Consider the following 13,518-nt stretch of genomic DNA (forward strand, 5'->3'; position numbering starts at 1 on the left):
TACGGTGTCTTTGAATAAAAATTTCATGCTAAATTGACATAAAAAAATACTCACCTTCAATTAGCTATTTTCAAACTGTTTTCCATGGGTATTTATTTAATCTTATTTTATTTTCTTCTTTATAATTACGTTGGTATTCTATTATGGCAGAGATATACAATTACGACTCGCTAATACTGTACTCTCTAACTGTTAGGAATAATTTATATTTCACGAGAAAGGGACGCCATACATTTTTCAGTAAAAATACATAACACGGCGTTAGTCGTGTAATTTCTTTAAAATTTCTCGTTTTGTGAATAGTGCACAAATTAGAAAATGAAGTATATGGATATGGCATGTCAAACGTTGCAATATTCGATAATCTTGTGATGTATATTCAAAATCTTGTGATGTATGTTCGAAATCTTGTGATGTATATTCAAAATCTTGTGATGTATATTCAAAATCTTGTGATGTATGTTCGAAATCTTGTGATGTATATTCAAAATCTTGTGATGTATGTTCAAAATCTTGTGATGTATATTCAATATCTTGTGATGTATATTCTAAAACTTGTGATGTATATTCTATAATCTTGTGATTTATGTTCGAAATCTTGTGATGTATATTCTATAATATTGTGATGTATATTCAATATCTTGTGATGTATGTTCAAAATCTTGTGATGTATATTCAATATCTTGTGACTTCTGACATATTTGAAAATCTTGTGATGTATATTCAAAATCTTGTGATGTATGTTCAAAATCTTGTGATGTATATTCAATATCTTGTGATGTATATTCGAAATCTTGTGATGTATATTCTATAATCTATGTGATCTTGTGATGTCGAAATCTTGTTATGAAATCTTGTGATGTATATTCGAAATCTTGTGATGTATGTTCGATAATCTTGTGATGTATATTCGAAATCTTGTGATGTGTGTTCTACAATTCAGTGATGCGTGCAATAAAATTGCATGACGCAACAGAAAAGTAAGGACAATTTTCATTGGTTAGAAATAACGAAAGTAGCTGAAGCGTCGGGATAACCATGCAGGTGAGAAAAAGCACAATCATCAGTTTGTTTATTGCAGCACTTATTACGAGATGCACGAGTGTTGTTCCTGGTGACATGATGGAGATATTTCGGCCTGCTAGGGAAAAAACTCAGTAAACGTAGATATATTGACAAAATTTGGTGCTTGTAACGATATGTCACGATGCTGCATTGTCAGATACAGTATTTATACATGCATGCTAAAAAGTTAAATCTCGTAGTAATCAATATAGCAGAAGAATAATGAAGAGTACATACTATAAAAACTGTGCAATTTGTAGCAAGATTAATTTTTGTTTAACAGCTGTTTTTATTACATTTTATTTCGTATTATTACTACCAAATACTGCTACCGTTTGTTAATGTTATGCACATGGTTATCTTGTACTTGCAAGTAAATGAAACATTTAAAAAAAAATAACAAAAAATAAGTCTTTTAGGCTATTTGATAATAACATGCTAAATGAACAGGTTTTGCTTTTTAATTCTCCTTCACTTAGTCTTTGTATAATGTATATTTTTAGACGAGCTGAACGCCAACCAGGAGATCAGAATGATCGCATCTGCTCCTGCCACTTTAAGGATGGTAAGAAGGAGGGGGACCCTGCATATTTTGCATGGAATGAAGGAAAGGCCATGGATTTCTCTGATCCTGAATGTACAAAAAGGTGAAATTATTTTTCAAAATGTGACCGACATCTTGTGTTTGGATGGTGGGTGGGTAGTTTAATTGAGAATATTTTACTAAAAAACTTTAAAAGGGTACATGTATAATCAGAGTAGCTTACAACTGAATAAAAAAATAATTCAAGTTTAATTATTTTACAAAGGAGGAAAAAACTCAAAAGTGAGGAGTCCCTGTCATCTTCACAGATGGACCAGTTGCAGATTCCACAAGCACCAAAATGTCAATATCAAGAAAAAGTAAAGCTCATTTAAAACACCAATGATGACAAATGACCAACACTGAAACATTTTCAATAATTTTTAATAATATATAAAGTTCTTTTAACTGTACATGATTTACAATATATTTTCAGTTGATATCAGAGCACAACTACTGAGCATCCTGCACATTTAACTGTACTAAGTAATGTACTGCCTCAACAGAAATACAACTGGAAAAGGAATTGCTTGCCCTAAAAATAGAGTCTAGTAAAAGGAAGCCAATATCAATCCACTATATTAAATACAACGAAGAGAAGGTACATTTAAAGGAATTCCAATTGTGATTTCCTATTTCCTATCAATTTCAGTTACTGTAATAAAAACTTGTTGCCATTGAGGGATGAACATCTTAGATTGACTGTTATGTTAACATATTTTGTTATTATTTGGGAGTGTTAGGTCTCTGATCAGCAGGGGCATTTCCTCTATATAAGAAGAAAATGGAGACTCCTGACCCACCCGATGTATTTTGTCGGACAGTTTTCTGTACATTGCAGGTAAATTTTTTATTTATTAACTTTCAGCCTCTTATTGTATAGTACATTTTGGGGTTTGAAGTCAGTTTTTGCTTTTCTTTAATTTTTAAAAAAAATTATTTAAATTCTCCTTTTCTTCTAGAATAAAATTCAAAAAGTAGCTTCTGATTGTAATGTATAAGACTACAGACATTGAACTTTGATTTGTTATCAAAAGGATTGATTTAAACTTTGTTCTAAATTAAACTGTAAACAAAAATAGAAGGGGGTATTTCTATTTCTTTAAGTGTTTTTCACTGGGGGGTGGGGGAAACTTTTTTGTACATACTTGAGCAATAGGAGGGATTAGATAAGAATCAATTAGTATATCAGAGTCTTAAATAATATCCTTTGCATAAGCATAAAAAAATTCTATATCAGTCTTATTAAAACCTTTGAATTTTGCTTAATTAACTACGATTTATCCAATTTTGGAGCTTTTTACCTAATTCTGGGTAGAATCCACCCTTATGAAATTATTGACTCAATTTTGACTTAATATCACTTTATTAACATTAAAGCACAAAAACAATTCATTGTACAAATATTTTATTTATTACAGTCACCAATATATCCAAATATCATCACCGGCCCAGACGTCATTCACTCCTTTGAATTGTGCTGGTAGCAGTAAGGTGTCATCATTTGAGATGGTCACAGTATCCAATACACTGAAGTCACAGGACTCAAATTTCATACATGTTCACAGGTAGGTGTATAGTCTTTGAAATTACCACAATTGACTAATTCTGGGACAGGTAAGTATGTAAGTATAGGAATGAGAGCACCAAATTCCCGAATGTACACATGGCTTTGTTTGTTATGGAACATTAAACCGAATACTGAATGGGTAGGCGTTACGCCATTGGCTGAAATCAGGTATTTAATTGTTTTCATTTTAAAGTAAAATTAATGACCTTTGAAATAAATGATGGGATGAGGGAATATTACAGAAACTATAGAAATGCCAGGGAAGATTTTAGGAGTGGGGGTTGATTTTTTATGCCGCGTGTTATTTTGCGAATCTCTAAAAGTTGAAAATAACTGCAATTTTGACCTATAAACGCCATGGGACCATATATTTTTTTCAGTATTTTTTGTTCAGGCTTAGAACAAAGTTTGAAATGATGCTAAAGATTTTTCTGAAATTGTCATAGTAAAGTACTGAGAGGGCCTAAGGTTTGTATGGAGTTCTATGGGAAAATAATTAGTGATCTTTTCCCTATACAAGATGCTGTCTGATGGCGTAGTGTAGAATGTAGCGTAGAATGTTTTCCAAGTCAGCTTAAATGCAAAGGTTTGTTTTAAAATTTATCATAATGACTTGCAAAAATTTAATGCAGTTAAATTTATTGTATTCTTGAAAGATTGACTGTAACACAATTTTTTTACACAATTACAAATAATCAAAAAATTAATTTTTTTCCAACTTTTTTTCAGGGTCTCTGCCAAAATCTTTTGAGGATTTTTCCTCTTGCTGAGCATCCATGGATGCAATTGAAACAACCCAGGACATCCCAACACATATGGATAATCAGGCCATGGCCTACAGTATGTACAAAAGTTGCCATACTTTTAAAGCAGTAACTTGCGTGCCTCCAAATGGTGCACTTACATTTTGCTCCATGCTGTACCCAGGTTCTACTTCTGATGTAGCTATTGTACGTCACAGCAAAGTTTAGAGAGAGAGAGAGAGAGAGAGAGAGAGAGAGAGAGACCTTATTTTGGTGGTCAAAGGTTTCACCATTCATGACCAGTTGCCCAGGGGTGTCTGCTTAATTATAAAAGCTCTTTTATCGACACGAGGCCAGTTTACCATAAGAAGCAGCACTGTGTTACAAGATTGCTAAAGCACTTATTCATGTGGAAAGAGCCAACGAGAGGATAAAGAATTACGAGATTCTCCGTCACATACCATCTACTTACAGACCAATCTCAACAAAAATATTTCAACTCTGTTCTTGTCTTGTAAACTTGCAAGCTCCACTTTTGAAAGAAATTACTTAAAGATACATGTACTTATTATAAATTTGCATTGGCGTGTGACAGTATACACTAAACAGTGAAGATATTCATACCAAAGTGCAAGGGATAAGCAAATTTTGATTTGTTATCAATGTCAATGGTTATATTTGTTAACTTTGTAGTATGTGTAATACATGTACTTCAGAAAATGAAAATCCCTTTTGTTAGCATGGATTTATTACAAGAATGTTTGGCAATTCCATTCTTCATTTGACAATATAATTTGGAAGAGGGTTTACTTATAATCTCTAGTTTAAAGTATATTTACCTTTAAAGCACAACTCAACAAATTCATGTTTTCAACAATTTATCTATTAAGAAAGACAAACATGTTACATTTTCACTTTGAGAATAACATCTTCAATTCATTAATAAAATGATTCTAAATTTTGATATTCTTTTTTTATGTAGTACATAGATTTTATTAATCATCATTGCTATTTAAAATAGTCTTATAAGCCAGAAGTTTTATGATGGATTATGACATATCATATCATACATTTATGAGACTTAGGAACATTCAACACATTTAACATGATTACCCATTTTCCATTGTTAGAAAATTCTAGAGGATAAAACTAAGATGTAAGAAGTTCAAACCAGAACTCAGTTTTCCATCAGTGCTGGAATGAAAATGTTAATGTAGAAATCTATGGCTTTTGGAACATTTGCTGTCATTCAATGTCTTTTACTATTCTAATCACAATGCAGTCTACTCTTGTCCACACAATTAAGTCGCAGAATGTTTTATTACATGTGTAGCTGGCCTTGAATTTGATGATAGTATGGGTGACTGGTTTTCAGGCACAGGGTATCTTGTTTAAGATCTAAAAAAAAAATCAAAAAACACTTAAGTTGTGTTATACCAGTACATATCCCCTCCTTTTTTCAATATCTTCATACCATATTGAACAGCTGCACTTGTAAATTAATACATGTTTTGAAATCATTTACTCACCAAGATTTTTAATTTCAAAGTACTGGACAATACAGATTTTTAATGTTATTTACCTATGAAAAATCCTTCAAATTTTGTGCCCCATCTGCTACTGTTGAAGACAATGCTGTATATGGACACTTCACCTCTACAATATCAGGAATGGCGTCTTTGGCTTCTGGGGTTTGATAAAATACACTGCATGTTGGTGGTCGAACAACTAAGCCATCAGGTGAAGCTCCAACACTCCGGATTCATGCAACCATATCCTTTTCAGAAAAAATTATAATACTACTGAATGCAAACAAACCATAATACAATTGATTTTGTAATGCAAACAAAGTCTTAAGTAGAGCTTTTATAATCCTTCCACTTCAAAAAGCAAATTTTCTGGAATATGTTGGTAACCGAATATTTATGCCCCGCCATGAATATGGCCGGGGCATATAGTGTTTGTCATGTCCGTCTTCCGTCCTTCTGTCCTTCCGTCCCACTTTGTGTTTAGCTCTGTTCAAAGCTAAGTTTCAAAGAAACTATCCAAGATATTTTCATCAAACTTCATATGCTGATAGATATTGATGAGAGCTATGCAACTGCATTAACATTTTTTGACCTTGACCTGACTTTTCTTAAATAGTGTTTAGCTGTTTTAAACATACCATTCAAGATGGTGTTATCAAACTTTACATGTTGATACAAACTTGCATAGATGATGCATCTAGAGATGAACACTACCGGACATGCTTCGGATGCTCAATATGACCTACATTTTCAGATGAGTGACCAAATTAAAGTTTTTGGAGCAGGTCATTCTTAAGGAACTATAAGCCCTACTTAGACCAAACTTGCTTGGATGATGCATGTAAGGATGGACACTACCAGACTTGCTTCGGATGCTGGATCTGACCTACATTTTCCAGATGAGTGACCAGGTTGAAGTTTTTGGAGCAGATTTATTTCCTAAGGAACTATCAGCCCTACTTAGACCAAACTTGCATGGATGATGCATCTAGGGATGGACACTACCAGACTTGCTTCGGATGCTGGATCTGACTTACATTTTCATTCCCAAGTAACTATAAGCCCTACCTAAACCAAACTTGCATGGATGATGCAGCTAGGGATGGACACTACCAAACTTGGGTCGGATGCTGGATCTGACCTATATTTTCATTCCCAAGTAACTATAAACCCTACCTGAACCAAACTTGCGTGGATGATGCATCTAGTGATGGACACTACCAGACTTGCTTTGGATGCTGGACCTACATTTTTATTCCCGACTAACTATAAGCCCTGCCTGAACCAAACTGATCAAATTTTATACATGTACAAATTTCATGTTGCTTTACTAATATATCCTCGGCGGGGCATTCATGTCCTATGGACATATTTCTAGTTTTTACAATTAGACTTCAGTAATTGATTTCTGTTTGTCACCAGGATAAGTCCTGCTATTTGTTTTGACACATTGAATGTTAACATGACAGAGGTTGAATGAATGTTATTTTGTGCTGTATACCTGACTGCTCTACAGCTGCATCAAATTCCTTTTCATACTTTCTCAAAGCATCATCTTCATGAGTGATACCCCATGCAACAGCCTTGATGGACTCCAGATTGTAAGCCGACATCAGCTGTTTCTTCAGTGACAATGTCAATCTGGAGAAGAAAATATGATTTTTGGTTATTAATCTTATATTTCCTGCATCTTTATGTACAAATATCTAGTCATTACAGTCGAACCTCATTATCTCAAACTCAATGAGACCAAGAAAAATGTTGGGAATATCCGTGGATTCAAGAATAATACATAAAGAGTTATCAAGAATAAAATGTCCCAGTCTTTTATAAATGGTTTGGACTTCAAAATTACTGTGACATATCCATGAAATATGAGATAATGGGTTTGAGATAACAAAGTTTGACTGTAATTTTAAAAGTCTTTTTCGCAAAAATTTAATAACACGTCTTACCGCCTTTGCTTAGAACTCAGAACTGCACCAAAGTTGGAAGCTGATATGCTATATTTCCTTACAATCGACCACATTGGGTTGTTTCGTTGCCAATGCAGCTCTTTTAATGGATTCAGGGATAATGCATGCTGTAACCATACCATAGGGGTATCAGAATGAACATACTCTGGTGATGTTAACAGGTCTTCAATGAGAGGTACAGGTGGACCAGGTTCACATGGCTCTGGTTCAAGAATCCAATTCAATGCTGAAAAATTTCATTACTTGTGTCATTCTCAAACATATCATCCATAATATCCATATCACATATACCAAGTATTTATATAAGAGTCCATACATTTCATTTTAGTGAACACTGTCATGGATTTTTCTAATGTATGCATTACATATCAAATTCTCACAACTCACTTGCATATATTTGTTCAGAATTGTTCCTGTATATAATTTTGCACGTGGCATTCTTAGTGTGAAAATGCCATGTAAAAATTGGTGCAAATGTACAATTAATATTTACTTAATTATTAACAAGGTTTCATAATGACAGAGTATTTAAATAATGGAAGATTGATCTGATAATTCGCAAGAATATGAAACAAAATATTTTTTTTAATGCAATTGAATAATTTATTTTTCCTTTCAAAAATGTATGCTCATGTACAAAAATGCTATCATATTTATAATATTGTCTTTCCAATTATTCAAAGGTTGTTATTAATATTTATTACATAATATGTTCAAAAATTGGGCAATATACATAGCCAACTATATTATACTCCTCATCTTTGTACATTTGTTCACAATTAAAATTAACCATCGTTCAGTAACAAAATAACAGTTTCATAATACTCGTAATATAAAAATCAAATCAAACTTAAATAACAACAATAGTGACACCAAAATCATAACTTCCTTCTTATATTTTACCAATAAACCTTCCAAGGTGCAAAAAACACTGGTCACTTTCATCAAAGGGTCGGTTTAAAGCACTTCAAATATGAAGCAAATTTTTTAACAACTGATTTATTTATATTTAATGATTGATCATTTTTAAAAAAAAAAACAAAAAAACAAGAGGCCCATGGGCCACATCGCTCACCTGAGCACTGTGGCTAGGAAAAAGTAAAAATTGGTTTTTATTGAAAAGTTTAAATCCAAAAGTAGTCCCTTGACATAGCTTTGCTTTTCTTGAGAAGTTTATTTTTAAAGAATTTTCCTATATATTTCTATATAAAGATTTTATCATCCCTGTGGCCCCGTCCTACCCCCGGGGAACATGATTTGAACAAAATTGAATCTACACTACCTAAAGATGCTTCCATATAAATATGATCAATCAGGGTTTTGCTGTTCTTGAGAAGAAGAATTTTAAAGATTTTTCCTTTATATTTCTATGTAAAACTTTGATCTTCCATTGTGGCCCCGCCCTACCCCCGGGGTTATGATTTGAACAAACTTGAATTGACACTACCTGAGGATGCTTCCATATAAATAGGATCAATTATGGCTTTTTCATTCTTGAGAAGAAGATTTTTAAAGAATTTTCCTATATATTTTTATGTTAAACTTTGGTCAGCCATTGTGGCTCCGCCCTACCCCCGGGGGTCATGATTTATACAAATTTAAATCTACACTACCTGAAGATGTTTCTCCATAAGTTTCATTTTTCCTGGCACAGTGGTTCTTGAGAACAAGATTTTTAAAACATACCATCAAATTTTCATCAATTCCCAATTATCTCCCCTTGAATGAGGGTGTGGCCCTTTATTTGACAAACTTGAATCCCCATCACCCAAGGATGCTATGTGGCTAGTTTGGTTGAAAAATCTGTCTATGGGTTCTAGAGAAGAAGTCGAAAATATGAAAAGTTTACAGACAGACAGATGGACAGACAGACAGACAAACAGCTAGATAGACAAAATGTGATAAGAAAAGAGCTAGAAATGAAACATTCCTCACCACAAAAGCCAGAAGAATATAGGGACCACCACCAGTAACATGTTTCTGGGAAGAACCAAACCATGCAGAGATAAATATCAATAGTCCTGAATCTTCGATGCATGACCAAGTACGAGAATTGCTACAAACACTACTCCGAAGACTTACCTATTATCCTATGATGTAACGTACTTTGTCCACTGCAGCTGGTTCCCTCATAAGCTGGTAGCAAGGACAGTTCAGGATGTCCTGTCAACTTTATTCCTCAACTTCCTGTCTTGGACTGAAAAGCAATAAGTGGAAATCTTTAGTGTTGCCTAGTGACTTTGAATTAAAAAAGAAAGTTGCAAGATTGTGAAGGGGGGGTACTGATGCTGTGCATTTTAATTAAATGTACGAAATCTGTATTTCACAGTTTAATGCATTCATGTATTTTGTGAATTGTCTTAGGATTCATGTAATAATTGTTGCTATGTATTATTAAGCACTAAATCTATTCAACTGCATGTGTAAATGGAAAAATGTGGATATGTAAATGATGTATAATTGCAATGTGTAAAATGTGACATTTTCTTATGTGAGGGAGTCTGTTCATGTAATTTTTTTTTCATTAATTATTTTATTTATCTTGATAAAATTATTTCAATTAACAATATTGTTTTTCTTACCAGTCTGATGAACTTAACAAAGGTTACAGAGGTGAATGGTAGAAATATGGGTATTACAGGTGTCAAAACTCTTCGTTGATGACCAGACTGCATGCCGCACTGTAAAATCACCATTTTGGATCTTTAAAAGGGGAGGCTACTCCTGAAATCAAAGAAATTGTCATAAAAATGAGTAACCTGATTTTCTTTAGGTCTCACACAAGGAAATAATTTCACTATATGTTACTATATAGCTTTAATTAAATAAATTAATTAACTAGACTCTCAGCAGATAATTCATGAATGAGAAAAAAGATTAATGCTTAGACAAAATTTGAGATCAGAAAAAATATACCCCTTATGCAGCTTTTAAGAAAGAAAATTGAGACTAAACATACCTATACCCCGAAAGACACATGGGAACAAACAGCCAACACACCATCGAGGAAGTTACATCGATCATGCGTACCTAAAAAAAAAAGAGTTCCCTTTGATTCAGTGGCACAATTCTGCTGATATGATATTCCTAGTGCATGAGTCCAAAATTAAAACTGTAGACCTACGTAAAGTTCCTGAAAATGAAAAAAGAAAAGAAATATTATTGTCTCTATATACATCATACATAGAACTACATTTGTTCATTTTGATTGGCTATATCCTTGCTAAGACCTTTAAGGGGTCATGATATTTACCATGTGCACTGATTGCCATAAAACTAAAGAAAAAATACCAGCCTTACAAAGTCACTTAACCATGACCTTTGACATACCTTACTAAGAATACCCTGGACAATTTGGTTTAACTTAAGACTTCTGAATTTTTAAATGCAGGTTTTGATAAATTAACCATTTAATATACTTATGAGCTCATAAAACTGTTCTTTAAAACTGTATGATAAAGAGTGTAAAAACTTTGAAACATGTTTGGAAAGTATTATCACACATGTGATATGGGATAAATTATCACCACAGAAAGACCAAAGAAAATCACTGCAGATATGTCAAATAGAATTCTTATCATTGTTTATTGTATGTCAAGTCTAGAATATGATATATCATTACAAATATTATGATTTTTAGCCGGGCACATTGCTCGTAGAGCAATGCTCAGCTATAGCGACGGTGAGCAACAGAAAATGCTGCTTCTTCACCGCCAAATTGAGTTTATGAGTAAAAGTATGGTACGTGACCAGCCGCTGTTGAGAAAACAAAATCACCTTAAGAAATAGTAAATTGAATATTTTTATCATAATATTAAATTGTTTAATATTTTTTCCTGGCTCCTTTGACTAATATTTTACAAAGTAATTCAACGGGTGCGAAAGGTTTTCACTAGGTATTTCTGTCTGCATCATATTCTATAACAATATAATTAAAATTAGATGTTAGATCGGCTCGCATACTCAACACACTAACATCTAACAAGTCATCCCATTGAGGGTCACGTTAAGCTTATTGTATTTTTTAAAATTTTAATGGGGCTAATGTACAAGCATTAGCCTAGACTATCCAAAATGATAATTATTTTGATAAGCCCCAGCTTCAAATTCTTGGACAAGAGAAATGAATTTTAAATATTCTATATTTAAAGAATTCTCTCTCTCTCTCTCTCTCTCTCTCCTGGGAGAGGTACTGGCTGTAGCTTTGAATTGTGCAAACGGAGATATTAAAGTTTTCCTAGTAAATCATACTAAAACATGTTCAGTGTGTTCAAGACAAATGCAAATACTTTTTAAATTAGATTTTTATGTGGAATAAGATAAACAATTGTAAAATATATATTTACACACTTTAGAGATAACAAATAATTGAATTTAAAAACGCTGTACAAAATTATTTTTTATATGAAAAAATTGAAGACAGCGAACTCTGAAGCCATCTTTAAAAATTGTTTGGTTGCCCTCTCCCGACTCCACTGAAAACTTTTTTTGTTACATTCCATGAAATAGTAATTTTTTTCCCCATTCATTCCCCTTATCCCGTCAACAAATATGCCGAAATGTTCTGGAATTTTTTTCACCTACCTACCGATCCAATTATTTTACCCTGAGTCGGGAGAGGGCAAGCAAACATTAATTTGAAGATGGCCTAATGAATTTAAATTTTCTTCATATTGAACAGGTCGGAGAGAATACTCGAAATCGGGTATTATCCGTGAAATCGCGTATAATACTCGATATTAGGGTATCGTTGAATCCGCGAAATCGGGTATAGGAGGTGTAATCACTTAATAAAACTTAAACAATGGGATGGCGCATGTTGCCGAGTTAACTTTCATCTAGATACACATGTTTTCTAAAGGTATCAATAGCCAAGTAAGAATTTGGGCGTCAAGATTAATGCGCTCGGGACAACAAATACCCGTGGAGCTCAGTACATTTCATGATCTGCACACAAAAAGGCGTTCGATTTGCTTTATATTTTTCCTTATGTTGAAAGTATATGCATCTTCCTAATGTTCATTCCCAACACAACAGAATTGTAAAGTATCAGAATTCGGGAATCTATAATACTTCCACATCAACACGACAAACATGAACAATATGTAAATAAATAAAATTATACGGAAACGCATTTCACACACCAGATATGATGCCATGTATAAACAAGGGATTGTCTATCGTATCTAATTATGCGTCATTAATTACTTTCACATTCATCTTGTGCATAAAATCAAATTTATTTATGAATGTATAAATAATGTAATGATAAAAATGTCTAAAATTTCGGCTAAAAGAACCCACTTTCTCTTTTTTTGAAAATCTTTTCTTTTTTATTTATCATACAAACATATAATTGCAGAATATGTCTTCAACATTTTAGCAGAGACAGTGATAGTTTCAGGAATACAGCTTCTGAGAGATCATAACTGTTGATCGTTTAATTTCGCAAAGTCATCAATATTTTACCATTTCTTGGCGACTTCAAAGGGGAGGGGGCTAAAGGCTTCTTGACCACCTCTGGCAAAACAACCTCGTCTGTGTTCTACATGTGTCCAAGAGACCTCTCTTTTGAATGTCACGGTTGGTTAAACTCGGTCATATATTTTTAATCGTAGGGAAGATTTATTCATCAAATAAAAATCATATACATTGTAGGTAAACAAAAAGCAACCTGTTATTTTCTAACACAATATAAGACTACAAGTAACTAGAATTCATGTTAATTTTTTAAACACATTTTTTCATTATAGATGAGTATTAGGAAACGTTATTGCCATGAGTAATACGTATCATAGATAAAATAACTAAAAGAAAACTGTGACATATTGTCTAGAACCAATCAGATAGTGCGTTGTATTAGCATATTATAATGAGGTATAAGATAGCGATATACAAAAAAATATAGAAGGTAAAGAGGTACAATTTACCCTGTCTATCAAATAGTATAATAAACAAAGGAAGTGGCTACGATTTTTATGAAATTTTAATGTCCGATGAGGAAATTTTCCAAAAAGTAAACAAGGTTTCCAAGGCAATTAAACCCCCAACA

General features: G+C 33.0%; 3 long non-coding RNA genes across 4 annotated transcripts; 2 read left to right on the forward strand and 1 right to left on the reverse strand.

Annotated features, from left to right (window-relative positions):
• Positions 1–1,566: 1,566 nt before the first annotated feature.
• LOC134257747 (uncharacterized) lies at positions 1,567–2,134 on the forward strand. Its single transcript, XR_009989991.1, has 3 exons — positions 1,567–1,712; positions 1,875–1,968; positions 2,085–2,134. It is a non-coding gene; the product is annotated as an uncharacterized LOC134257747 (long non-coding RNA).
• A 99-nt stretch (positions 2,135–2,233) lies between these two features.
• LOC134257748 (uncharacterized) lies at positions 2,234–4,179 on the forward strand. The gene is made up of 3 exons (XR_009989992.1): positions 2,234–2,489; positions 3,070–3,216; positions 3,948–4,179. It is a non-coding gene; the product is annotated as an uncharacterized LOC134257748 (long non-coding RNA).
• A 1,012-nt stretch (positions 4,180–5,191) lies between these two features.
• On the reverse strand, positions 5,192–10,676 carry LOC134257746 (uncharacterized). Of its 2 annotated transcripts, none has more exons than XR_009989989.1 (7): positions 10,497–10,676; positions 10,049–10,190; positions 9,549–9,663; positions 7,446–7,692; positions 6,992–7,131; positions 5,544–5,738; positions 5,192–5,359 (listed from the first exon to the last, which is right to left on the reverse strand). It is a non-coding gene; the product is annotated as an uncharacterized LOC134257746 (long non-coding RNA). The 2 variants fall into 2 exon arrangements; XR_009989990.1 differs by lacking the exon at positions 10,497–10,676 and adding an exon at positions 10,426–10,438.
• Between the last annotated feature and the right edge of the window lie 2,842 nt (positions 10,677–13,518).

Source organism: Saccostrea cucullata, unplaced genomic scaffold (assembly GCF_032062105.1).
Source record: "Saccostrea cucullata isolate Sc308-1 unplaced genomic scaffold, CSIRO_AGI_Scuc_v1 ctg16477, whole genome shotgun sequence".
Taxonomy (NCBI): domain Eukaryota; kingdom Metazoa; phylum Mollusca; class Bivalvia; order Ostreida; family Ostreidae; genus Saccostrea; species Saccostrea cuccullata.